We start from the raw sequence: 27,315 nt of genomic DNA, 5'->3' as shown, positions 1-27,315 counted from the left end.
AAAATCTAAAGGGTATAGAAACTTCTCTCTAAATTGCAAACGGTTAATACCTAATTCTTGAGCCCTAGTGCTTTTAACTTGAGGCCCAATGCTCCCAGGCAGTATATGAATAGGACTTGGGAAGCTTTTGTAAAAATAAAGGTCATGCCTCCATGGGCATGAATTCAAAGCTTTCATTAAATTCTACAAAGAGTCTATTACACACACATGAATTTAAAACAGCATTTTTGGAGAGGAGAAAAAAAATCCATAAGTTACTTGGAAAAATATTTATTTCTATCATTTATAGAAGTTTAAGCCTATATAGTTAAAAAAACAATAACAGTAAACATTTAAACAAATAGCTATTGCTAAGCTAATATCTTGAAAACAATACCCTTTTTTAAAGCAGATTTTTTGAGAGTGAAAATAATAAAGATTATACCATTAGAATCAATTATAAGCCAAGCACAATGGCGCATGCCTACAATTCCAGCAGCTCAGGCGACTGAGACAGGAGGATTGTGAGTTCAAAGCCATCCTCAGAAACTTAGGGAGGCACTAAGCAACTCAGTGAGACCTTGTCTCTAAATAAACTACAAAAAAGGGCTGGGGATGTGGCTCAGTGGTTAAGTGCGCCTGAATCCAATCCCTGGCACCACACACACAAAAAAATTAATTATATATTATGTAGCAGTTATTTCTCAAATTGTTTCCCTAGATCATACTCTTACAGACTCATTAAGTACTTCTAAGGGTTAGAGATTCCTGGATCCATTCCATTCCAGAACCCTGGAATCAGAGTCTCATAGACTGGAGTAGACTGGAACTCAGGACACTAAGTTTGAACAGGATTCTGAGTGATTTTGGTGCCCACCCATGTTTGGAAAGTGCTATGCAACCATAATAAATAACAGCATCCTTTTTGTTTAACATTTGGACGATGTTTTTACCTAACTCATTGAATTATACAATAAAACTAGACTCATTACCATGTAATAATCACTAGATGGATAGATGATATCCATAGATTAGATAGATCAGTGGTAGATAACAGTCAGACCCTGTGCAAAACGCTTTACCTAATTGATCCCAAGTCCTGAAATTCATTCTATAAGAAAATAGAATTATTATCCACAATTTTTAAATGAAGGAATTATGGGCCAACGAAAGTAAATAACTTGCTGCATAGAGGTATGGCTGGCTCCAAAGCCTTTGTTTCTACTGGGTCACATAAAGTTTTGGTGTAACTGCTATGCCAGTTCCCCATTGCATGAAGAAGCCAGAAAAAAAAAAAAAAAATGGAATAATAGATGAGCCTTAAAGAGCCTCAGTCAGCATCCACTGAAACCTTGGTCACCAACAAAGTTACAGATTTAGGATGAATATGGTTTAACATGTAAATCTTGCTGAGCATAGCTGTCTGACACTTATCTAAAAGAAGCTTCAAAGGTAACACCTTGTGGGCAGGAATCTTGTGAATATGAGAAAATTGCTTCAAGTTGTTATAATTTAAGGAGGAAATATAAAGGAAAACCAAGCATTGCCGTATGCAAAACCCAAAACCCACCAGCATGCATCATTAGAGAGATAAAAGCTCCTCTGTGTAACCTGATAAAGGAGCTGGATGACTAATCCATTGGGTTGTTTTATTTTATTTTTTTATGATAGTACTGAGCATTGAACCCCGGGCCTTACACCAGCTCTCTACAACTGTGCTACAAACCCAGCCCTGTTGGGTTGTTTTAAAACATGATCTTTGCTGGACATGGTGGCAAAGACCTTTGTACCCAGTCATTCTGGAGGCTGAGGCAGGAGGACGGCAAGTTTGAGGTCAGCCTCAGCAAGTTGGTGAGACCCTGTCTCAAAATAAGAGAAAAATTAAAAGGGATGGGCCGAATGTAGGTCAATGGTACAGCTCCCTTGGGTTCAATCCCCAGTACTGCAAATAAAGTAAAATTTAAAAAGAAAACATGATCTTCTATAAGATTTTTACCTAAAGGAGGTGGCTCTGTGATATGTGTGTGCTCTAGAACATGAATTGCATTTCATTACATGCAGGATCTTTATTGGGCACTAATAATAAAATCGTTCATTTAAAAAAAAAATCCTGATAATCACATCCATTTTTATAGGCTTTTACTTGCAAAGAGTTCAAAGGCTTTCTAAAATAAAATGATCAATTCTTAAAATATTCTGAGAGTGCGAAAGTAAAAAAATTACTGTTATTACTCTAGTTGTAAATTTAAAATACGCTTGCCTGAAGTTATAAAATTATCAGTTTGAAAACTATAACTTGACTTTCAGGATGGCTGTGTTACAAGAAAACTGATTTCGCTGGGCATGGTAGCACACACCTATAATCCCAGCTACTCAGGAAACTGAGGCAGAAAGATCTCAAGTCCAGGGCCAGCTTAGGCAATGTAGATATACCCTGTCTCTTAATAATGTTTTTTCTAGGAAACAGCTGGGTATGTAGCTTAATGGTAGTGATAGCCTAGCCATAGGGTGTGTGAGCCCTGGGTTTAATCCCTGTACCTTTTATTTACTGGTAAAATTACCTTCTGTTAGATCAGGGTCCTGTCCCCGACCCCCACCTCCTGTGGTCACTCATAGATCTTCAATTAAACAGGCAGATTACCTGAAGAGCTTGAGGTAGACTTACTGTGCACAGGGACATCACATTGAGTTCATGCTAACTAGACTGAGCCACTCAGGCAGCAAAGAGGAAGTCACAAATAATTTCCAGCCTCTTTCCTGTTTTTTTGTGGGTTTCTTTTTTCTGTCATTTTCTTTTAGCTGAATGACTTTCGGTTCAGATTTACATTTAAAAATAGGATGTGAGATGGAAAAGTAAATTCATAGTAAATAAAATTAAAAACCATAAACTTCTGTAGGATCTGTAGTCCTTCATTAAGAAAGTACTTCTAAAATCTCCCTTAAAGCTGAGGCCTCTGTTAAAGATGAAATTGTGTAAGTCACTAGTTGTAGGGGAACACCCACAGAGCAAGCTGCTGGCCTTCACAGCATTGGGAAGGTTCCAGATAAATGGGGAGTCAGGGGTAAGGTGGGTGAGACTAGCCCCACTCTTAGAGTTAGGCCATCCAAACACTCAGAACACCTGATTGTAATGTGATTATTCAGAGCTTTGGGTTTAAAAAAAAAAGAATACTATCCCCCCCCCCCCTTTTTTTTTGTACTGAGGATGAACCCAGAGGCATTGTACCACTGAGCTACATCCTCAGCCCTTTTTATTTTTCATTTTTAGGCAGGCTCTGCTGAGGCTGGCCTTGAACTTGCAACCCTGCCTCAGCCTCCAGGTTTGGAGTCCTTGGGGTTACCAGCCTATGCTACCAGGCCTGGCTAAGATAATACATTTTTAAAAGTCTGTTGACTATTCATTGGCTTAAGGCAGGCTCTAAAATCCCTTTGTTGAGTAGGTTGAAACCAGCCTCTGAAGAAGACTTCTGTGCCTGCAAATACCAAAGATAACTGATGTGGTCCCAGGGGAGCCTAGGGCAGCCCCCAGGGACCCAAGCAAGGAGTCAGCAGCCCTCAGGTTCCTTTGGAGGGATAGTCATTAGAGCAGCTGGAATATTGACAATGTCATTGGCTCACTTGCAATCATTTTTTATCTCAGATGTTAATCTTATTTTCATATGTTTTTGTATAAATCAGACACATGTGGCTTGATTATAGACATTAAGTGGCCACTCGGAGCTTCAAATGAAAGGCTTTCTGGAACACTCCCTGCCTTGGTCTGGCCTCCTGCACCCCTGCAGTCCTATCTCTGTGGCTCTGCACCCCTCCTCCTGTGTTGATTTCTGTGCCCCTCCTGCCTCCCTTATGGTGGCCCTTCATCTCATGGCGTCTGTTTACTTAAATCTAAGCCAATTAAATAAAGCATAATAATAGAACACCCTTCTGAAAAGAGCACAAAGGAGGAGAATTGCAAGGCCACTAGCAGAATAACAGAAGAGAAGGGAAAACATTTTAAAAGAGCTACCCAGCAGATGATCTGCCTCCTCCTTTGCCTTCTATTTATAGGGTGGCAGATTCTTTTTTGTTTGTTTCCAACATCTCTATGCCAAGTTCTCCTTTTTTTCCCTCTCTCTCTTTCTTTTCTTTTCTTTTTAATGTGAAATCTCTATGGTACATCCTGGTGAATCTCAATATTTCTGTGATTACTGATGTGAGACTTATTATATCATGCATATAGGAAGATTGTTATAGAATTTCCAGAACACTTGGGAATGCTAACAGTGAATTCAGATGTATTTCAAGGCTAGCTTTTATGTTGATATACTTTCTCATCCAGTAAGTAATATTCTTGCTCAATTAAGAGATCCTCACTTTTTAAAATGGGTTTTTGATGGCAATTTCTGTAGTAATAAAATGTTGGCTACCACTGTTAAGAAAATAACTTGGAGAGAGGAAAAAAAAATACTTTCAAATTAGCATTATGGAAGGGGAAGGGGGAGATGCCAGCCTAGCTCCCACTGTGCTAATTAAGTTATCAGCCTTGCCTCTTGAACAATATATAGCAGAAGATGAAGGACCTAAGCCAGCTGGAGATCACCCTTAATTGTAAACTGTTTCCCCCAAGACTCCAGTGAGTTGATGAAATCCCTCTACATCTACAGTTTTTAGCTCTTCAGGGTAAAGGAAGACGACTCTAGCATAGCCTTTTATCTGGTGTTGGGTATGTCCCCTACTTCTAAGTGCATACCTTTCCAAATTGTAAGCAGTCAGGAATGTCAACACTCAGGCAAAGAACATCATCAGCTAGCTGAATTCTGACCTCTTTCGATCTCGAAACTTGCCTGTCTCCAGGGTTCAACCAAATGCCTCCTGGATGAAATCTCTGTGTGTTGCTGCAGGTTGACAGATGGCTCCCAGCAGGTGAACTTTGGGCCATTAGTGAATGAAATGCTTTCTTTTTCTGGCAGGATCCTTCTCAAAGACACCCTATGTCTTAAGAATTTACAAAAGGCTTTTGGATGCTAAGTAAAATTAGAGATGTATCCAAACTAAGAAACCACAGATTAGCGTGAACAGAAGGGTTTCTGCTCAGATTAATGCATAGTCTCTTCATGAAAGAGTAGAGTGGTGCTAACTGATGAAAAGATACTATTGAAGACTGATATTGGTACTTTACAATTTTCCACAATTCTCAAAACACTTTTGTGAGTACATGATTTTATTTCATCTTTGCAACAACTGTATAAAGGAAGTCTCATTAGTAATCTTGGTTTTAGTGATGACATTGAAAGTCCAAAAAGTTAGAAAGCCTGCCCAAAACACAGCTGGTGAGTGATGGCCAAGGTTCAACACAGCTTCTGTATCCCCAGTGTACATTCTTTTTATTTCAGAGACTGAACCTGATTAACTTCTGGTCAGAGTGGTTAAAAAAAAAATAAACGATTATCATTCATATTCATTAGACCTTTACTAATCCACTTATAAATCAGGAAAACATTAAGCCAGGCATAAAGAGATTCCATTGCTTAGAACACAGGAGTTCATATTCACAAGACTGACCAGTATATACTCAGGCACACCTTTCCATTTTCTGTAATACACACCTCAATTGTTCATTCATTTGTCAAATAGGTACTGAGCAAACATTTGCTACCAGACAGGGGTGTAGTGTAGTATATACAAAAAACAACGCTCCCTGGGCCTCTAGAGTAAGCAGAGTAGTTGGGGTGGAGCGACACAGACATTAAACAAATAAAAAATGGTGTTCAAAAATAGATCATGGTAGGCATCTGGATTAGTCTGCCCAGGATCCAATAAAAGTACACCATAGACTAAGTGGCTTAAACAACAGGAATTTTAAAAATCATACTTCTGGAGGTCAGAAATCCAGGATTTAGGTACATCAGGGATGGTTTCCACTGCTGACTTGCAGATGGCTCTCACTTTCTTGCTCTATATTATAAAAGGGGATAGTGGTTGGTCTCAACTCTTAAATCCTCAGGATACTTGAGGATTTAAGCCAATGAGCAGAAGAAGGAAGTAGTGGGTGGGAAATTACTTAGAGGAGACATCAAGGGTGGGGTGATTCTTGTTGAGCCTACTTAACTGGATTCTTGCAGAAGGCAGGGCAAAGTCTTTGACATCATATGTGGGGTATGAGGGACTTGATCAGCTATCCAGGGTGAGCAGATACCAAAGGTGGAGGATTCTCTGTAAAATGCTCTATCTGGAATTGTAAGGACAGGGCTAAAGTCAAGAACTAGCCAAGAAGAGGGATCAGAGGAACTCCTCACGTGAGAAAGAAAGCTGTGGTGTCTCCTCCTCTTCTTATAAGGACTCAGACCTACAGGATTCCAGCTAAACCCTTGTGTGACCTCACTTGGCCTTAAGTACCTCTGGAAAGGTCTTATCTCAGTATAGTCACCTTGGAGGTTAAGGCTTCAATGCATGAATGTTGATGTTGGAACACAATTCAGTGCATAACAAGATAGAAATAATAACCTCCTCAGAGACAGGTTGGAAATATGGCAGCATTGTTTGAGATGTGTGTGTGTGTTCCTATGGCTTAATATTTTTTATCCTGCTTATGAATTTATTTTTAATTAAAACTGCTGTGAAAAAGAATTCATATGTTTCATAGACACGAAATGGCTTCCGGGATTGAAATAAAGCAGACTAAAAAGGATAAGTGTAGAAATTTTTTTTTCAATTTCAAGGAGCCTTAATTAATTAATTAATTAACATAAGGTAGCTCACTATGAAATGCAAATAAGTATGAGAAACTATTGCCATACAGCAGTGAACAGACCTGGAGGTGGTTGGGGAGTTTTCATTTGGAAAGCAATCTCAGTTGAGCAAGAGGTTGGCAAACCTAGGAAAGAAGAGAAGGAGGAAGGGAGATAAGAAGAGATAACCAAATAAAATGGAGAAAGGAGAACTTGAGGGGTTGGGGGGGTTAGCTCAGTGGTAGAGCACTTGTGTATAGCATGTGCAAAGCCCTGGCTTTGATCCCCAGAACTGCAGAAAAAGAAAAGAAGAGGACTTTACAGAAGAAGAAGAGAAAATATGAAGAGGGAATGAAAAGGGCAGTTAATAGATCTAGAAAAGAACTAGTCTAAGAAGATGTGAGGGTTTTGAAAGTAGAAAGTTGGGACAGGGTTGAAAAAAATAGGGTATGTTCACAATATAGAAACCTGTGAGGCTGAGCCTAAAAATTTTAATTTGGACATATCAAAAGAAGAGTTGTACCAGGTGTGGTGGTACACACCTGTATTCCCAGCTACTTGGGACGCTGAGGCAGGAGGATTGCAAGTTCAAGGCCAGCCTCAGCAACTTAGTGAGGCTGTAAGTAACTTAGCGAGACTCTTTCAAAATTAAAGTAAAAAGGGCTGGAGATGTGCTTGGCGGTTAATTGCCCCTGGGTTCAATCCCAGGTACCTAAAGGAAAAAAAAGTAGACAAATAAAAGAGGAGTTGTGAAGATGAGAGTGAAATCCTTAAGTGGGATCCCAGCAAGTTAGATCTGGTGGTAACATGTGAGCCTGCTCAGTTTCCTTTAAGCCTCTTTCCAGCTTTATCTTCTTATACCACATGATCTTATCTGCATAATTTATTCTTTTTAAGTGGTTGAAGTTCTGTTAATACTAACAGAACATGTCTTTTATGTAAGGGACAAGACGGCAAGTGTTGTTAAAGATGTAGAAAAAAAAAGAACTCTTGTACACTGTTAATGGGACTGTAAATTAATACAGCCATTATGGAAAACAGTATGGAGGTTACTCAGAAAGTTAGAAATAGACCTGCACTAGATCCACCAATCCCACCTCTGGGTGTACATGCAAAGGAAATGGAATCAATCTGTTGAAGAGACCTCTGCCTTCCCATGTTTATTGGAGCACTATTCACAATAGCTAAGATATAGAGTCAACCTAAGTGTCCATCAGTGAATGCATGAATAAAGAAATTGTGGTATAGATGCACAATGGAATACTAATCAGCCATTAAAATAAAAGAACAAAATCCTGTCATCTGTGACAAATGGATGAACTCGGAGAATATTCTGTTAGGTGAAATAACCCAGGTTCAGAATGACAAATATATCATGATCTGGAAAAAAAAAAAAAAACAACCTAAAAATGTTGATCTTATAGAAGTAGAGAGTAGAGTGGGCTAAAGTATTAGGATAGTTGACACTGAGATGTGGAACATGCACAATTGTAAGTGTATAGGAGGAATTAGTTCAGGAGATCTATTATACAACATGGTGACTATAGTTAATAAGAATACATTGTATTCTTGAAAAATACTGAGAGTCAGTTTTTTGTTCTCACCACAAAAATGACAACTATGTAAGGATATATATATATTAATTAGCTTGGGCTAGCTGGTCCACCAGGATATATATTTCAGTCATCATGTCATATATGATAAATATATACAATTTTATGTCACTTTAAAAATAAATAGATAAATAAAAATAAAAGGGTTGGTGTTTGTGTGAAATTAAAAACAAATGAACAGATGGCTTTCCGTCAAGCAAAGAAGTGTTATATTTTTTTCAGATATATTCTGATTCTTAACAGAAACTGCAGTATAATATTTAAGTGAGCAAAAACAGTGACACATGTGCCCCATTGCTGCCCAAAGTTCTTTATCACAGTGCTGATTCCTATTTTATTTATAAAATAAAATATTTACATTTGTGTATATACTGTCAGAGTCAGCATATGCTAATAATTTAGCAAAATCAGTTCAATGCTGATATCATGGAACATTATTACTTCTTTTCAACAAGGAAGGCATCTAAGGTAACTACTGTACCAATCTCATCATGCTTCTTTTACCCTTGCAATGGAGATAGGTACTGATCACACAATATCCATTTATCCCTCCCGTTTCTCCACCACTAGCATTTAAGCAAAGCTACATTGAGTCCACTGGGGAGTAAGAGGTAGTGATGTGTGTCACTTTCTCATTAAGGCATTTAGAGCCCAAGTGCAACCCTCCACGTATCTTCTTCCTCTTCTTCTGTAATCCTGAAGGCCTTAAGTTGGGGTATAAGAATAATGTACCCAGAGAGCTTGGGCACTGCATAGCAGAGGTGGCCTAGAGACCCACCCTGCTCTCATCAGAATTTGTGTGAACAGGACATAAACCTTTATCATGTAAGGCCTGTGAGCTGTAAGCCTGACTTCTCTGACTAATCTGATCCTTCATATTTCATTTATTGGTATGCTATTTTTACTGCCTTGGATTATGTTGAGGTGCTTTGGACAAGAGTAGATTATTTCTGCTAAGTCAGCTTAATGCAGCTGGCTACTCCTCAACAACAGTGTTGGTGTATTGGGTTTGGAGATGAAAGAGCATGATTCTTATGGTCTACCTTACCTAGATTCTCTGATCAGTTGAATACAGATTTTGTTAAAAGTTCTTAATTCTTTCAAGTGTATATTTGAAATAAGTTTCCTTTGAGAGAAACAATGTTCTCCAAAAAGGAAGTTGTTGTTTTGTTGTTGTTTTCTGTACAGGGGATTAAACCCAGGAGCACTTAAGCACTAAGCTACATCCCCAGCCCTCTTTTACTTTTTTATTTTAAGACAGGGTCTCACTAAATACTTAGGCCCTCTTCACTAAGTTGCTAAGGCTGGCTTGGAACTTGCAATCGTCCTTCCTCAGCTTCCTGAGTCACTGGGATTACAGGTGTGCACGACCAACCCAGGTCCAAAGGGAATTTTGACAGTAACTCCAAGAAAGAAAGACCATTCTCTAATCTGTTCAACCATCAGCAACTGGTTGGTTCATCAGGACTTTTTTTCTACTCACAAATAAGTAGATAATGAACTGATTCTAAACATATTAGGGAATAGAAATGGTTTGGTAGCAATGTTAAGCTAAATGGCTACGTAGGCAGCTGTGCTTCTACTTAAAGACCAATATGATAATAGATATTTTCCCAATTGTATTAGCAATGCAATTCTCAGTAGCTGGAATCAGGTTATGCTGGACAAGTGTACTTAATTACATGATCACAGGAGGTAGAAGGGGGTCAAATACATACAATGGTGGATGTTTGACAGCTGATCCAATAGCCTAAAGCACCTCTCTGCGGTTAGGCTGAGGTTCCAGAAACATCATTAGGGATTCCAGTAATTTCATACACTCAGTGTTTTATTTATCTGACAAAGTATCAAAACATGAAATTAGCCAGGCACAGTAGTGCATGCCTGTATTCCCAGCGGCTCCAGAGGCTGAAACAGGAGGATCGAAAATTCAAAGCCAGCCTCAGCAAAAGTGAGGCTGCTAAACAACACAGTGAAACCCTGTCTCTAAATATAATACAAAAATAGGGCTGGGGATGTGGCTCAGTGGTTGAGTGCCTCTGAGTTCACTCCCTAGTACCAAAAAACAAAAAACAAAACATGAAATTAAATGAATAGAATGTGTTTCAAAGGCAAATGAAGAGTATACTTTGGTTCAACAATCCAGGGAAGATTTTATGTTGGTGACTTAGCTATTTGATGAAATATGATTTCTGACTTCAGCTAAGAAAACTGCATCTTGGCATTATTTTTTTTTTCATGAGATTCTGAAACTCTGTACTAATTTATCATTCTCCCTTCGATGCTCTAGGTGGCATATAACTCACATGTAAATACGCCCATAGCCAAACATATACTGCCTCAGAGCATTGCAAAGCACATCCATTTATCTGAGCAATCATCTGATAGAAGGTGATTTTGTTTATAGCTGAGTAGGTGTTTTATCTATTTTGAGTTTTTTGTTTTGCTCTGTGTGTGTGGTAGACACTGGGGGTTGAACCCAGAGGTGCTCTACCACTGAGCAGCCTTTTCTATTTCTTATTATGAGATAGGGTCTCATTAAATCGCCCACACTAACCTTCAACTTGTGATCCTCCTGCCTCTGCCTCCTGAGTTGCTGGGATTACAGGTGTGCATCACCATGTCCAGCTGCACTTTCTTTTTGATGCCAATGCACAATATAGATCCTCTTCTCTATCTTGGGCAGGCTAGCTCTTAAATGTGTTTAGCAACTGACTTTGTCAGGAGTTGAGAGAGTCATGATTCTCTACAGTATTTATATCCAGCCCTCAGAGTTTCTGCAAAGTGGCATAAGTCACCTGAGAGCAATAATGGAGAAAAGGGCAGAACCACAGCTGAGTAAATTTCAATTTGTCCAAGAAGCCTAAAGGGCTGAATAATAAATGTGCTTAGTAAGTATTTCTAGTAGATTGAAAGTTGCCATTGATGAAATAATGCTTCCCAGGGGAGCCCCAAGCCTTTATCTTGAAAGTATCTTAAATCAGAGCTGAAGACCTGAAACAGATTTTCAGCATCTATTAAGAGGTGCTAAATAGTTAAAAGGTTTGGATACTTGGTAGTTGCTGGGATGGACACATTTATATTGGCCTGTATTCTCATGTGTAAACTAGGGATAATAATAGAGGCTGATAGTGAGGAATAAATAAATTAATATGTATGTGCTAAAAACATTGGCACACACAATGAAAGCTCTATAAATATTTGTTCATATTATTTTAGGGATGTAGCGGCCACTCTATGCATTGTATCTAATACTAAAACTGTACCAAATAATACTCATAACACAAGCTATGTTAAAGTGATTTAGTCCTTTGGATATGGAATAGCTGCATTATGATAATTTAAAATGACTATTCAATTTTATGTAACTTATGGAACTGTTCGTAAATTGCTTTTTAAAATGAATCCCAGATGGCATTTATCTCTTTCTCAGGAAATAAAGTTTAGCGGGAAAAAAAAGTAATCATTTTCATTTTATAACAAACAAACAAAATCCCCATAAAAATCAAGATTCTGGAGGGCAATTTTTTATGATGAATGGGTACTGACTTCTAATAATCATCACATGCTTTGACCAGTAATTTCCCTTTTGTGTGTGTGTGTGAGGGGGGTGGTACTGAAGATTGAACCCAAGGGTACTCTATCACTGAGCTACATCACCAGCCCTTTAAACTTTTTAAAAATTAGAGATAAGGTCTGGCTAATTTGCTGAGTCTGACATCAAACTTGGGATTTTCTTGCCTCAGCCTCCTGAGTCACTGGGATTACAGGTTTGCGCCACTGCATCCGGCAATTTTCCAGCTCCTGTGAGGTGAAATTGACTGGTAGGTGTTTAGAGCTGCAATATCACTTCCATTCTTGTATAACTAATCAGTTAATTTTTGAAAAGACTAAAAGACAGGATTTTCAAAAAAATCATTGCTTTCAAAATTACTCAAATGAACATGATCTTTGATATCAGGTATGTTAGACAAAGTTTAATTAAAGGGCTGGATAGTAACTATTTGAGATTTTCCAGCCATGCCATCTCTGTCACAAATACTCAGCTCTAGCAATATAACATCAAAACAGCTCTAACCAACACCGAAATAAATGGCAGGGCTCTGTGACAATAGCATTGTGCTTAGAAAAATAGGCAATGACATAAAGGATTTAGTTCATGGGCCATACTTTGCTGATCCCTACTTCATAAAATTTATTTTTCTCTCCTTATTTTTACTAGGGTCACACGCACACAGTTATAACATATAATTGCCCACTTATTCATATGCATGTATGCTTGCTTGAAAATAACAAAAACATAATCTTTTAAGTATTTTTTATTAATTTTTTTAGTTGGATACAATACCTTTATTCCATTCATTTTTTTTTATGTGGTACTGAGGATGGAACCCAGGGCCCCACACGTGCTAGGCAAGTGTTCTACTTCTGAGCCACAATCCTAGCCCATCTTTTAAGCATTTAAGGAAAACATGGAATTTAAAGAAAAAATATCCAGGCATGGTGGCATGTGCCTGTAATCCCGGCAGTTTGGAAGGCTGAGACAGGAGAATCGTGAGTTCAAAGCCAGCCTCAGCAATTTAATGAGGCCCTAAGCAACTCAGTGAGACCCTGTTTTCTAAATAAAATACAAAAAAAAAAAAAAAAACATTGTGGGTAGGGTCGGTGCTGAAGATGTGGCTCAGTGGTTAAGTGCCCCTGGGTTTAATCCCTGGTACAAAAATCAAAAAAACTCCACAAAACAACAACAAAAAAAAAAAAAAAAAAAGAAAAGAAAGAAAAAATAAAGTATGGTATTTGATTCAGTATTTATTAAATATCCGAAGGCTCTATCTGAAAAAGGGTCAATGCTGGTTTACCATTTTATTTTTGTTCTAAAATCAACCTACAAAGTTTAATTTTCTTGTAATGAAAACTGCTGTGGTTTAGATATGAGGTTTCTTCCAAAAAAGTCATGTTAGGCAATGCAAGAATATTCAGAATAGAAGTGATTTTAGATTATGAGAGCTGCAAACTCATCAGTGGGTTAATATATTTGATAGTTTTTTTGTTGTTCTTATTGTTTGTTTTCTTTGTTTTTGTACTGGGGATTAAACCTAAGGACACTTTACCACTGAGCTACAATCCCACTCCTTTTTATTTATTTATGTTTTAAAACAGGATCTCACTAAATTGCTGAGGATCCTGTTAAATTGCTGAGTCTTGCCTCAAATTTATAATCCTTCAGTCTCAGCCTTCCAAGTCACTGAGATTACAGGTTCCTGTGCTGATAGATTAATAATTTGAAAGGTCTACTGTACTTGGTGGTAGAGGTTTGTGTCCTGACTGGAGGAAGTGATCACTGGGGGCATGCTCTAGGTATTATATTTTGTCCCTGGCTCCAGGGATTGCTCTCCTTCTCTGCTTCCCATTTGCCTTGAGCTGAGCGGCTTTCTTCCACCAGGGTATTCTGTTATGCATTTCTTCCTCACCTCAGTCTTAAGTAATGGAGTCTGTTGTCCATGGACTGAACCTGTAAAACCCTGAGCCCAAATAAAATTTTCCTCTTCTAAATTGTTCTTATCAGGTAACTCTATCTTAGCAAGAAAAAGCCAATGCAAAAACTATCTATCCTTAAAATATTTTTAAATGCCCCTAAATTATTGTTTATTTAAACTCTATGTGACAATCTTACATGTACATATCACAAAATCAAGAAATATTGAGAATTAAAGGGGAAAAGAAACTGTATGCAAAGATTTCAGCAGTCAAACATTTCTTGCTAAAATAATTATTGAACTATTGCCAGGCACAGTGGCGCAAGCCTGTAATCCCAGGGGCTCAGGAGGCTGAGACAGGAGGATCGTGAGTTTAAAGCCACCTCAGCAATGGCAAGGCACTTAGCAACTCAGTGATACCCTGTCTCTAAACAAAATACAAAATAGGGCTGGGGATGTGGCTCAGTAGCTAAGTGCCCCCTGAGTTCAATCTCCAGTACCAAAAATAAATAAATAAATAAATAAATAAGTCAAATTATTATAGGGAATGGAGAATTCTACCATGTGTCTTCTTACCTACAGGATTTTCTTTATGTTTGCGTAACTGTTAAACCTTTCCAACTTTTTAGACTTGTTTGTTGCTTCACATTGTATGTGAATGCTCACAGATTAAATGAGCAATACATGTAAAAGCACTTAATGTAGAACCTGGCCCAGTCGACATTTGTTGCTTTTAAATAAATACCTTTATTCTCATTGCGTTTTTTTGTTTGTTTGTTTATTTTTTGTTTTTGGTACTTGGGATGGAACCCCACAGGCACTCTACCACTGAGCTCCATTCCTAGCCCTTTTTATTTATTTATTTATTTATTTATTTATTTGAGCTAGGGTCTTACTAAATTGCTGAGGATGGCCTCAAGCTTGCAATCCTCCTGCCTCAGTTTCCTAAGTCACTGTGATTACAGAGGTGTACCACCATGCCAGGCTTACATAACTCTTTAAAGAGTCATAGAGAAGAACTGAGCCATCTTTATCTGTCTTCCCAAGTTTGCATTTCCTGCTTGGGCTCAAAGAAGAGTTAGTAGCTATCACAGTTTTAGTCTCAGTGCTTTATGGGTAGAGTAACATTTTCCTTGAGCATGTAATACAGTCCAGTCAGGGACCTAAAGGCTCTCAAAATACACAGATTTATTTAGATACCTCTGTTGTATAAGAGCGGACTTCAAAATGGGCCTCAGCTTTTTAATCCGTCTTTCTGGTCTTCCCTGCAGATACAATGACTAAACCTGAGTGGTTTATGAGACAAAAAATAAGCCTAGTGCCCTCTAGTTAATTCTGTTTATTTCTAGATACCACTTCAATAAGAAGTATTCTGTATGGCTCTAGGTGGCATTTCTAAGGAGAACTTACTAATACAAAAGGACTTTTAGGATTCTGAATGTCAAAATAAGTTTAGTACTCAATAGAGAAAATTTAATAAGTTGTTGAATAATTTCTCTCCACCCTGTGCTGGACAGCATCAATACAGACTGAGCTAAAGGCTTCAGTCCTTTAAAATTTACTAGATAAAATTAAACAAAGATTTATCAAGACAAATGTATTATCTCCAGAGAGAGTACAATTGCCTGCTGTTTGCTAGCTGAAAACAATTTAGAAATCTACTCTTCCTTGGATTTAGTACTTATGAAGCATCATTGAAGTTAAGCTAAAGGTGAGATAAAGCATGGACCAGTTTGTATTTTCAGTGCTTTATCTCAGGCATCTGAGATAGTATCTATCAAGTTATAAATACTCAACATACGAGGACTATTAAGAACCATAATAAAATCCATCTAGTAGTCTCACACTTATCTGATATAAAAAGTTGAATTGAAGGAGTTCAATTTTATATTGAGTTATAGGATATAATCATTGCATGTGTATCGGGGATTAAATTATTAACTTTCTGTATTTTTTTCTATTTTTTTTTAACAGAAAGAAGCCAGAACATATTATCAACCTTTTGAGGACACAACATAACAAACTTGACTATCTTACCACTTTCTTGAATAGGTAAGACCTTACTTTCTCTTCTACAAATGAGTTACCCAAAACTGTGAAAAAGAACCTTTGCTAACTTGTTTCTTTAAAAGAAAAAAAAAAAATTCTTTAAATAAACCAGGCACAATGGCACACCTTGGTAATCTTAGTGGGAGGCTGAGACAGAAGGACTCCAAGTTGGAGGCCAGCCTGGGCAATTGAGCAAGACTTTCAGCAACTTAAGGAGACCCTGTCTCAAAATTTAAAAAAAGGAAGGAGGAGAGGGAGAAGAGGCAGATGTAGCTCAATGGTACAGTGTCCCTGGGTTCAATTCCTAGTACCATTTAAAAAAAAAATCTTTAAGTAAATATCAATTCATTTTGGTAAGGGAGAATACATTTATTAATTCTACAGCTAACTGATTTAATCATTAAGATAACACTTCATAGAGTTTAAACTAATTCAGAATGAAAAGATCTCTGCTTTGTTTCACTAGCCAATCACACCTCAGCACCTACTACACACCAAGCATGTTCCTACATACTTTCTTTATATAATTTAATTCATTTATTCCTTCCAACAGACCTATGAGTTAGTTACAGGGATCATGCCCATTTTATGCATTAGGGGCATGCAGTTCTATTTGAATTTATGGAAGAAAAAACTAGAGAGAATTTGCTGAATGTGCAGTAAATGCATAGAATGCAAATTCTTATATTTGTACTTGTCACATAGACAATTATTTCATGAGTAAATAAAGAAACATTTAAGGTCATTTTACAAACAGACACTTTATTTCCATCTTTCTTTAAACTCGAAATCCTTATGATAAAAGCAGAATCAAATTACAAAAACATTACAAATGAATGATTTCTCATGCCATGAAATATATTTTAATGTAATTTGTCTTTATTAGAAGCACTCAATATACAATCTTAAATTGGCTACAGAAATGTTTTTTTGTTTTTATTTCTTTATTGCTTTTTTTAAGAAAGAAAATTTTCAAAGCAACATATTAAAAATTGAATGACATATTAAAAATAAATATTTGCCATCTGAATTAAACAAATGCTTACTGAATAGCTACAGCCTTGTTAAATTTCCCAGAATGGCCTTGAACCTGAGGTCCTCTTATCTCAGCCTTCCGAGTCCCTAGGATTACAGATGTGTGCTACCATGCCCAGCTCCTTACTTTCTTTTATCGTCCTTCCCTTCTTTCTAAGAAGTTTCACAGTGTTAAAGATACTGAGACTTTCCTAAGTGTGTTTTAATATTTCTGTGACTTGTGTATGAGCCAAAGGTCATACAGTTATTTACGTCCTAAGAGTGCCTATACATGGCACCAAGCTGTAGATGTTCTTCCGCACCTTGCCTTCACCCCCATTATATTTAGATCCACCCATATTGATGCATGAAGGTCTGACTTGCTCATTCTTGGTATTACACAGTTGACTCATTTCAATATTTTAATCTTCTGATGCTTGGCATTATTTTTTCTAAATAATTTGTAGCATTTTAAAAATTAAATGCTGAAATAGTGTAAGTATGACTTGCAAAGCCTGTTTGGGGTTTATGTATGAGGAAATCAAAGTTTTTCATCTATGATATCATACCAATCCTGCTTAGTTGTTGGGTTTTTTTTTCCCCAAAAATGGAAACATGTTTTTTTTTTAATTGACTTATAAGGATTTTACTAATCTAATGGGACCCATGGTTTTCACTGTTTTGCCATAACATAATAATTGAAATCTGTTATTTCCCCAGAGATGAAATACTGACTATTGCCATAATGTATATACTACCTTCAAAATTCTAAGATACTTAAAAGAAAAATACTTTGGGGGGCTCATGTGAATTGCTTTTATTCTCCTTAAAAACCATGGGAGAAGTTTAAAAAAAGTCTTTTTCAATTTTGTTTTCCTAACATAGCACTTAATTCTAAAATCTGTTGACACATAAGTGGAAATTTAATTTATTCTACCGGTATTTATTGAGATCCTTTCATGCACATTGGGACTGATGTTTAAAAAGCAAGGAAGACACAATATCTACCTAAAATGAGAAAGCAGGCTAATGGGAAACATAAAGATTCACTCAGTGATGCTGTAAATGTAACCATTTAAGAAGATATTTTTATTTTGCAGTTATCTTAACATTGTTACACATGATTATCTTTGATATCACCTAACCATGGCAGTTATATTAAACTGACTGGAGTAATAGGAGTGAAAATGCTTGGTAAATAAAGTCCTTTGCACTCAGTTGCTAATACTGCTAATTACCTTATTGTGCCAAATTCAGAATTGAATAATTGCAATATAATACATGTCATTCTAAATATGAAGGATGATCTATGTATCTGAAGTTTGAGTCTTGGTAACTAATAAATCACCATCTTTTTCTCATTAAAACTCCTTTTAAATATTGTAGTGCAGTGGTTAATGGCTCTGAAAAATGATTTTTCACCAGCTTCAACAACCTATTAGGAGCATATTATTTTAATCTCTTTAAGCCTCATAGTAAATCATTACAGTACCAAGCTCATACCTGTCAAGATTATGTTTCATCATCTCTACCTATATCATTCAAACCCATTGCCTCTCCCTTTTAATACTATTTTAGCATCCCCTGCACTCAATCTTACTCTTCTGTAGTCAATTGTCCATATATAAGTCAGAGTGATCTTTTTTAAAAAAATCTTAATCAATTGATATGATATTTCTATTCAAAATTCACCAGTGGCTACCTGTTGTAGAATAAAACCCATACTCTACTGTGGCCAACAAGGTGCTGTACAAACTGGCATAGTCTACTTCCCTGGCATGTTCTACTTCTTAATATCATCTCTTCCTGCTAAACGCAGGAACCACTTCATGTTCTGAACTGGGTCACCATCATCTCCAGCCATCATCCATCCTGGTGGATCCTCACTTGTTGAAGGAATGACTAAGTATGCAAGGGTTACTGCTCAGAGGTAAAGGTAGATGCTTTGCACAGACAGTACCCTTGATGCCTGTTAGTGTTGACCTTCTAAGGATTCCCTTACTTTGTCTTAACCGAGCCCATCATCACTTCTGGAATGCCAAAGCACTCCATTGTTTTTTGAGGCAGGACTTTATAGCATCATGAAAGGCTTTATACCTGAGTGTGGTGGAGCACACCTGTAATCCCAGAAATTTGGAGGCTGAGGTAGGAGGATCAAAAGTTCAAAGCAAGCTTCAGCAACTTGGCAGACTGTCTAAAAATAAAACATAAAAAGGGCTGGGGATGTGGCTTGGTGGTTAAGTGCCCCTGAGTTAAATCCAAGAAAGAAAGAAAGAATAAAAGAGAGAGAGAGAGAGAGAGAGAGAGAGAGAGAGAGAGAGAGAAGGAAGGAAGGAAGGAAGGAAGGAAGGAAGGAAGGAAGGAAGGAAGGAAGGAAGGGCTTTATATTGCTGATTTATAATCTTGAATTGTAACTTACACTACAAAAAAAATGAAAGAAAGAAATCCACATAGGCAAATTAGAAAGAAAGTAGCTATAAGGACATGAAAAAAATCATTTGAAGAGCAGAAAATATGAAAGTATTTATTATATCTTGCAGCCTTGTAACTCACTAATAATACTAAGATTTGCCACAACCCAACATTGTGTAGATTTTACTTTATCATCAGAATAGATTTATTTTCATCATTTGTAGATGATTGAAGTTTATCCTTTAAAACAATTGCTTTGTAAAATAGGGTAGCTTTTTGTCTGTTTGTTTTGTTTTATTTTCAATATTCTTAGGAGCAGCACTTGATGACTGTTTAGATTGTTGAGAACACTTGGCAAGAGTAAAACAAGCAGTACGACCACAACACCCACAATATCAGCCAAGGAAAAGAGAATGAAAGCCTGGTATTTTCATCACCCCTCTGACTCATGAGCACCTTGACTCATACTGATGAACACCTCATCAGCACTGAGCTCTGGTCCATGGCAGATTAAGCCTTCTAAAGCATGCTACAGGCAGATTAATCATTCTGAAATTCAGTTCTACTGGTAAATTAGGATATCAGATGTGCTTTTGTGAAAACCTCTTCTGTGTGTACTATTAGCTGGCCGGGCAGTCTACCCTGGCCCCAAACTATTCTGCTGTTGTGATCAAGAACCTATTGCAGGTGAAGTTTTAAAGCGGGATCTCTCCCGGCTTAATAGAGACCACAAAAGGAAGAAATGCCCACCTGTGCTGACAGGAGTTAAAATAACAATAACAGCCCTCCTACTTAACAGGCTGAGTCATAGGCACATTTTATTGATTTTTCAGCAATTCTGAGCAGATTGTTTGGGCTGGAATTCTGTAGGCAGAGGTGGGCACCACCTGCTGCCAAAGGTTCTAACTCTTATTAGGAGGTTATTGCTATTAAAATCCTGTCTTTAAACAGTTTGGCCAAATAGAGGTAGGAAAAGAAAACATTTTATGCCGACAAGCACTTTTTCTAATGCTTTGAATTTAAAAGAAAAAAAAAAGAAAGGAAGGAAAAAAATGATGGTCTACACATCATTATTATGCAATTCATTTTTTTTGTTAGCTGTATTAGTTACTTAAAAAGGGAAGCTTTGGTACAAGATTGTACAAATTGCACAAGATTTTTTGTGCAATGTTGTTCAAGACCCTAGTAGTCAAATCTTGCTAGATGTTTTTATTCAGAAAGAAATTTGGAAGTCAATAGCAGCAGCTTTGTCTCAGTCAATTTGGAGAAAGGGTCAAAATTAATAGAAATCTACTTTTTGCTCAAACAAAAGAGGAAAGACTATTATATGCTTCCTAAAGTAACTTTTAGTAGAACATTTTTGTTACTATAGCAAAATAACTGAAGCTGAGAAACTTAATAAGGAAATGAGGTTTATATTGTTTTGTGTTTATTTACATAAAGACTGAATTTCCCTATTGTTGTCACAAGCAGGACTTGCCAATTTGCTTACCCACCAGGGCCAGTTTTATAAGTATTTTTATATCAATTTTTAGTTACCTGAACTTTTTGAGAAATAGGTTATGACCTTTGAAATAGCCAGATTTTTATATATATATATATATATATATATATATATATATATATAAAATCTGTATTGTGATGTTTTAAATGGCTGTTGAGGGTGTTAGTTTACTCAAAGGTGTAGGATCCTGGCAACCATCATATATATATATATATATATATATATATATATATATATATATATATATATATTATATATATTATATTTATATATGGTTGCCAGGATCCTACACCTTTGAGTAAATATATTTATATATATATATATATATATATATATATATATATATATATATATATATATATATGATGGTTGCCAGGATCCTACACCTTTGAGTAAACTAACACCCTCAACAGCCATTTAAAACATCACAATACAGCTTATTTGCTTCCTTACTCTGACCTTCCACAAAGTGCTCTTTCATTGATAATTGCCATGTCCCCTGATGATTCACATAGACATATATATCTTACCATTGCCAGGTCATGAATGCCCAACCACCAGGCTGATTCAGAGTCTTTTCTGTACCTTGGTTTGTGTTCTGAAACTGTTTGAGGCCATCTAGAATTCCATGAAAGTCTTGTTTACTCTTTCCTTGCCCCATAGGACAGAAGTTAGCACTTTCCAATATTACAGGAGTCACAAGCAAAGAGAATAGATAAAGAGCAAAGTGACCATCCTAGACAAATTTGGAAACAGAAGCAGCAGCTTGAGGAGCACTTCAGGTGCAAAGTTTGGATTCCATCTTTAGTCCAATGCATGTTCCTATGAAAATAAAGCCTATTGTGAGGTATATTCCTGTCCCTGAAATAGGTGGCTTAGCGGGAGGTGGGCACACTAAGTGTGTCTGTGTGTGTGATTACGTGCATGCCTGGAACCGACTCAGCATTTTTTTTTGGTTTTGGTACCCGGCATTGAACCCAGGGGCACCTAACCATTGAGCCACATCTCCAGCCCTTTTTAATTTTTTTTTTTTTTTTCTATTGTGAGACAGAGTCTCACTAAGATGCTTAGGGTCTCACTAATTTGCTAAAGCTGGCTTTGAATTTGGGATCCTCCTGTCTCAGCCTCCCATGTTGCTGGGATTACAGGTGTGTCCCACTGTGCCTGGCCCAACTCATCATTTCAATACAGAGAATTCCAGAGATAGAGTTTCTACAAAATTTAGCACAAATGAGATCACAAGTTGAGGATCCCATTTCCACACACAGTCCTATGGTAATTGAAACCAGTTTTCACTGGGTGAGAGTGTGATATGAGGAATTTTGCAAACAGACCATCTAGCTACTGTCCTGTGGCCCTGACTCCATCCTAGGGAAGCAAGTGGCCATTTTCTCTGCAGCACTGTGATTGACTTGACCGCTTTAGCCCCTCAGGCTTCTATTACTGACAAAGAAAATGCTCCCCAAATAAACCAAGAAGTGGTTTTTTCAAGGGTCATGATCTACCTCAGCATAATACCTGCTTAGCACAGAATCTCACTGAAATATATGTTTTTCCTTGAATTCATCACCTTTTCATAAGAGATAAAAGAATATGTGGAGAAGCAGGCAGTGATCTTTTCACCTAGTCATGAAAAGGCATTTCGATTTCTACCCTGTTCACATTTCAGCCTCAGTTCTACAAAGCATGTAAAATCAAACGGGAATTGTATAGAGGCAAGAAATTGTAACATGCGCTGAAAGAAAGAGCAAGGTCCTGTTGCTTATGGGTTTTGTAGAGTAGGAAAATTATTTGAGCCAGGAGGAAAAAAAAAATGGAATAAGAGCATGGAGGACTTGCAAAGCCAAAATGAGGAGTTGGTACTTTTTGTTAGACAGGTTGTTGGTAGGCAACCAGGTTTCTGAACAAGCAAACTATGTGATCAGATTTGATTTATGAAGCTGGATTACCCTGGCAAAGGTATGCAGAATGGATTAGGCAGTCAATTCTGAAGCAAAAGAAAATTGGAAATTCACATCACTGACATGGATTTACATCTTCAACATGTGGTGATGAGTAGAAATTTAGTGGAAAAGAAATCTGGAACAAAGGGTAATGGTCAGGACTGGAATTTATGGACTCAGGAATCATGTACATATTCAGTATGTGAAATGTTAGAAATAAAGTGTCCATGGGAAGAAGATAATGGCAAAATCAGCAAAAACCTTGGAGACCTTCACAGTCACTTTGTAAGAGAGAGGAAAGAAACAGAAAAATCAAGGTATGGAAGGAGGAACCATACCTAACTTGATCCAAGGATGTTACTACAGAGAAGGACCTGGTTAGTCAAGAAGGATAAAGAGAGAACAAGTAGGGACTGGGGTTGTAGCTCAGTGGTAGAGTGCTTACTTAGCACATGTAAAGCCCTGGGTTCAATTCTCAGCACCACATAAAGATAAATAAATAAAATAAAGGTATTGTAAATAAATAAATAAAATAAAGTATTGCTACAACTACAATTTTTTTTTTTTTTTTTTGGTGCTGGGGATTGAACTCAGGGGCACTTGACCACTGAGCCATATCCAGCCTTATTTTGTATTTTATTTAGAGACAGGGTCTCACTGAGTTGCTTAGTGCCTTGCTATTGCCGAGGCTGGCTTTGAACTTGTGATCCTCCTGCCTCAGCCTCCCTAGCCACCAGGATTAGAGGTGTGTACCACTGCATCCAGCAAGGAAAAAAAAAAAAAAAAAAAAAAAAAAAAAAAAATATATATATATATATATATATATATATATATATATATATATACACACACACATATATATATATACACACACACAAATATATGTGTATATGTACATATATTAATTTAAATAAAAGAAAGAACAAGTATGTGCTACTTCATTGCCTAATAAATGATTAGTTTACCAGTACATCAGTTAGTACATTAGTAATAATTACAAAATCTCTATCTCCAACTCCACCTCTTCCACCACCAAATGCCACTTTTCTTATGTTCCCTGGACCAACTCATCCTGATGTACCTCTCAGTCAACCTAACAAATTCACATGTTCCAAACAGAATTGATCACTTTCCTTCTGTGCTCTTCCGGGAACAGGGGTTTACTTGATGCTTTGACTGTATCACTTGGCACTTTAAAATGTACATGTTTTTTTCTTTTTCCCAACCTTCTCCTCCCTGATCTTCTCCTCTCTGATCTTCTTTTCCCTGATCTTCTTCCTGATCTCTCCCTAATCTCATTTTTTTTTTTTTTTTTTTTTTCTGAATCACCTCTTTAAAAGCCCCCTGTTCCTGCTGATGGGCAGAATCACAGCCTTTGGGACAAGAGTCCCCTGTGTTTCTCCTTTTCTAGAAAAGCAGTAAGCCTTCTTTTTCCTTTTTCTTAAAACCATGTCCTCATTCTTGGATTGGCATCGGGAACAAGGACCATGCTTTCAACAAGACTCCTAGTTGCCAAACTCTCATGTATTTCCATTGCTGTCTATCAAGATACGGAAGTAAAAATCTAAGGACCTGTTTTTTTAATCTTTTCTTTCATTCCTCAATTTGGCCAGACACTGAGTTCTGAGGTGTCAAAAGGCTGAGCCATCGTCTCTCATTCCTACTCCCTTAGCCCAGACTCCAGTACGTTTGCCTCAACTTTATTATGGCCTTGATTAGTTTCTCTTTTCCTGATTTTTTAAATAAGCAGATGCTCCTCTCTGCTGTCACTATATAATCCTTTGTTTTATTTTTTTATTTTTTAAAATTTGTTCTAATTAGTTATACATGACAGTAGAATGCATTTTGACACATTATACACAAATGGAGCACAACTTCTCATTCCTGTGGCTGTACATGGTGCTGAGTCACACCAGTAGTATAATCATGTATATAAGGTAATAATGTCTGTCTCGTTCTATCATTCTTCCCATCCCCACCACCATGCATCTCCTCACTCCCCTCTGCACAAATTTCCTTCATCCCCGCCACCCGCCAGGGATCAGCATCCTCTTATCAGAGAAAACATTCGGCCTTTGGTTTCTGGGGATTGGCTTATTTCATTTAGCATGATATTCTCGATTTCCATCCATTTACCTGAAAATGCCATAATTTCATTCTTTAAGGCTGAGTAACATTCCATTGTGTATATGTACCACAGTTGCTTTACTCATTCATCTATTGAAGGGCATCTAGGTTGGTTCCATAGTTTACCTATTGTGAATTGATGTGGCTGTACCACTGTAGTATGCTGATTTTAAGTCCTTTAGTTATAAACCAAGGAATGGGATAGCTGGGTCAAATGGTGGTTCCATTCCAAGTTTTCTGAGGAATCTCCATACTGCTTTCCAGAGTGTTGCACCAATTTTCAGTCCCACCGGCAATGTATGAGTGTACCTTTGTCTCCACATCCTCTCTAACACCTATTGTTTATATTCTTGATAGCTGCCATTCTGACTGGCATAAGATGAAATCTTAGAGCAATTTTGATTTGTATTTCTCTAATTACTAGAGATGTTGAACATTTTTTCATACATTTGTTGATTGAATTCATATCTTCTTCTGCGAAGTGTCTGTTCAGATCCTTAGCCCATTTATTGATTGGGTTATTTGGTTTTTTTGGTGTGAAGTTTTTGATTAGTGTTCTACCTGAGGCACATGTGATAAAAAATTTTCTCCCATTCTGTAGGCTCTCTCTTCATGTTCTTGATTGTGTCATTTGCTGAAAATTTTTTTTTAGTTTGAATCCATACCATTTATTGATTCTATTCTATTCTATATCTATTTTAATTGATTTTATTTCTTGCTCTATAGGAGTCTTATTAAGGAAGTCAGGGCCTAATCCGACATGATGAAGATTTGAGCCTATTTTTCCTTCTAGTAGGCACAGGGTCTCTTGTCTAGTCCTTAGGTCCTTGATCCACTTTGAGTTTTGTGCATGGTGAGAGATAGGGGTTTAATTTCATTTTGCTGCATATGGATTTCCAGTTTTCCTAGCACCATTGGTTGAAGAGGCTATCTTTTTTTCAATGTATGTTTTTGGCACCTTTGCTAGTACAAGATAACCATATTTATGTGGGTTTGTCTCTGTGCCTTCTATTTTGACCATTGGTCTATATGTGTATTTTGGTGCCAACACCATGCCATTTTTGTTACCATTGCTTTGTAGTATAGTTTAAGGTCTGGTATTGTGATGCCTCTTGCTTCACTGTTCTTGCTAAAGATTGCTTTAGCTATTCTAGGTCTCTTATTTTTCCAAATGAATTTCATGATTGCTTTTTCTAGTTCTATGAAGAATGTCATTGGGATTTTAATAGGAATTGTATTAAATCTACATAACACTTTTGGTAGTATAGCCATTTTGTCAGTATATAATTCTGAGCATATCATACTGTAGCACAGTGAGACCTGCCTACAGGGCCAAAGGAGCTGCAAAAGTTCTCAGCCACCAGTTCTTTTAATCTTGAAGGAAGAATTTCATTAGAATTGCATGCAGTAGCAGGCAGAAACTTATTCAAAAGATGGAGAATACTGAGGTTCTAGGAAGGCTTACAAGATCACCTGGGGTGGAGGTCAACATGGTCCTTATATAGGGGAGGTTTTGAAAGGATTTTGGACTTTGAGATAGACTAAATTTGGAAGCCTCCCCACTCTGAAATTGGAAGGTATAGGTAGATGCTGGCCCAGGGAGTTTTGCTTCCTTTGACTTTGACTTTGAGGAAGGAGTTAAAACCTGTGAAATTCCAGGAAGTGAAGCCTGTTCAAAGCCTGCCTTTTGTCCTCTGTCAGCCCTTCCCCCTTTTAAATGCTCTCTTCCTCTAGGGCATTTGGAGAGGGAAACCTTTGAAACAATGAAGTTATTTTCCTTCTTTCCCCAAAGATGCCTTGGAATAAAATCCACTTTCCTACCAATTTTGTTTTGAAAATCTCTGGAGCAGAGAGTGCTATGGCTTAGCTTCCTTCCTCCCAAGCTGGTGTTAGAGTTGCCTGGTAATGGGTTTTGTTCTGGCCTGCTTTGATAAAGTTCTCTTTATCTTCAGTCCTGTGACCTATGGACTCCTTGCAAGTTGCTGCCCTTTATTGTCCTTCCCTACTCACCTGTTCATGGCTGACTGACCTAACAAGATCATTTCTCTTTCCTACTTAAAAATTTCCCATAGTATAAAAATCCAGATTCGTTCAAGACCCTTCAAGTCAGGAAACAAAGCAGCAGCTGTCCCTGGACTATCTGCACTCCCTCCACCTATTCCATTGTCTTTCCCTCCTTCTAACTGGCAGATTCCTGTTGCTTGTTTCTCCTAGATGCCATGTCTTTCTCCTGTCCCCACTGCCTCTGTTAATTCTGCTGCTCTTGCCTAAATATCCATATCCCCCTGTCTACTTTTTAAAGACCTATGCTTGTTCCATTCAAATGTTTCTGTGAAGGCTTTTTCTTCATACTAAAAATTTGTATTAATTTTGTCTTTGGGTGATAAGAGGCAACTATAACCTTTAAAAAAAAAAAAAAAAAAAACCAGGAATATTGAACCCAAGGGCGCTTAACCACCGAGACACATCTCTAGCTCTTTTTATTTTGTA

At 37.3% G+C, this 27,315-nt stretch overlaps 1 protein-coding gene across 6 annotated transcripts in view; it reads left to right on the top strand.

Annotated features, from left to right (window-relative positions):
* The window catches only part of Map2 (microtubule associated protein 2), a 278,404-nt gene that overhangs the window by 159,667 nt on the left and 91,422 nt on the right, over positions 1-27,315 (top strand). For all 6 annotated transcript variants that reach the window (XM_034635712.2, XM_027941928.2, XM_027941927.2 and 3 more), the window contains exon 4: positions 15,751-15,828. The gene's annotated coding sequence lies outside the window, so the exon portion shown is untranslated. The remainder of the gene's footprint in view (positions 1-15,750; positions 15,829-27,315) is intronic.

The sequence above is a fragment of the Marmota flaviventris genome, chromosome 11 (assembly GCF_047511675.1).
Source record: "Marmota flaviventris isolate mMarFla1 chromosome 11, mMarFla1.hap1, whole genome shotgun sequence".
NCBI classification, from domain to species: domain Eukaryota; kingdom Metazoa; phylum Chordata; class Mammalia; order Rodentia; family Sciuridae; genus Marmota; species Marmota flaviventris.
The sequence above is the reverse complement of the archived record's forward strand: the minus strand, read 5'-3'. Positions and strand labels throughout refer to the sequence as shown.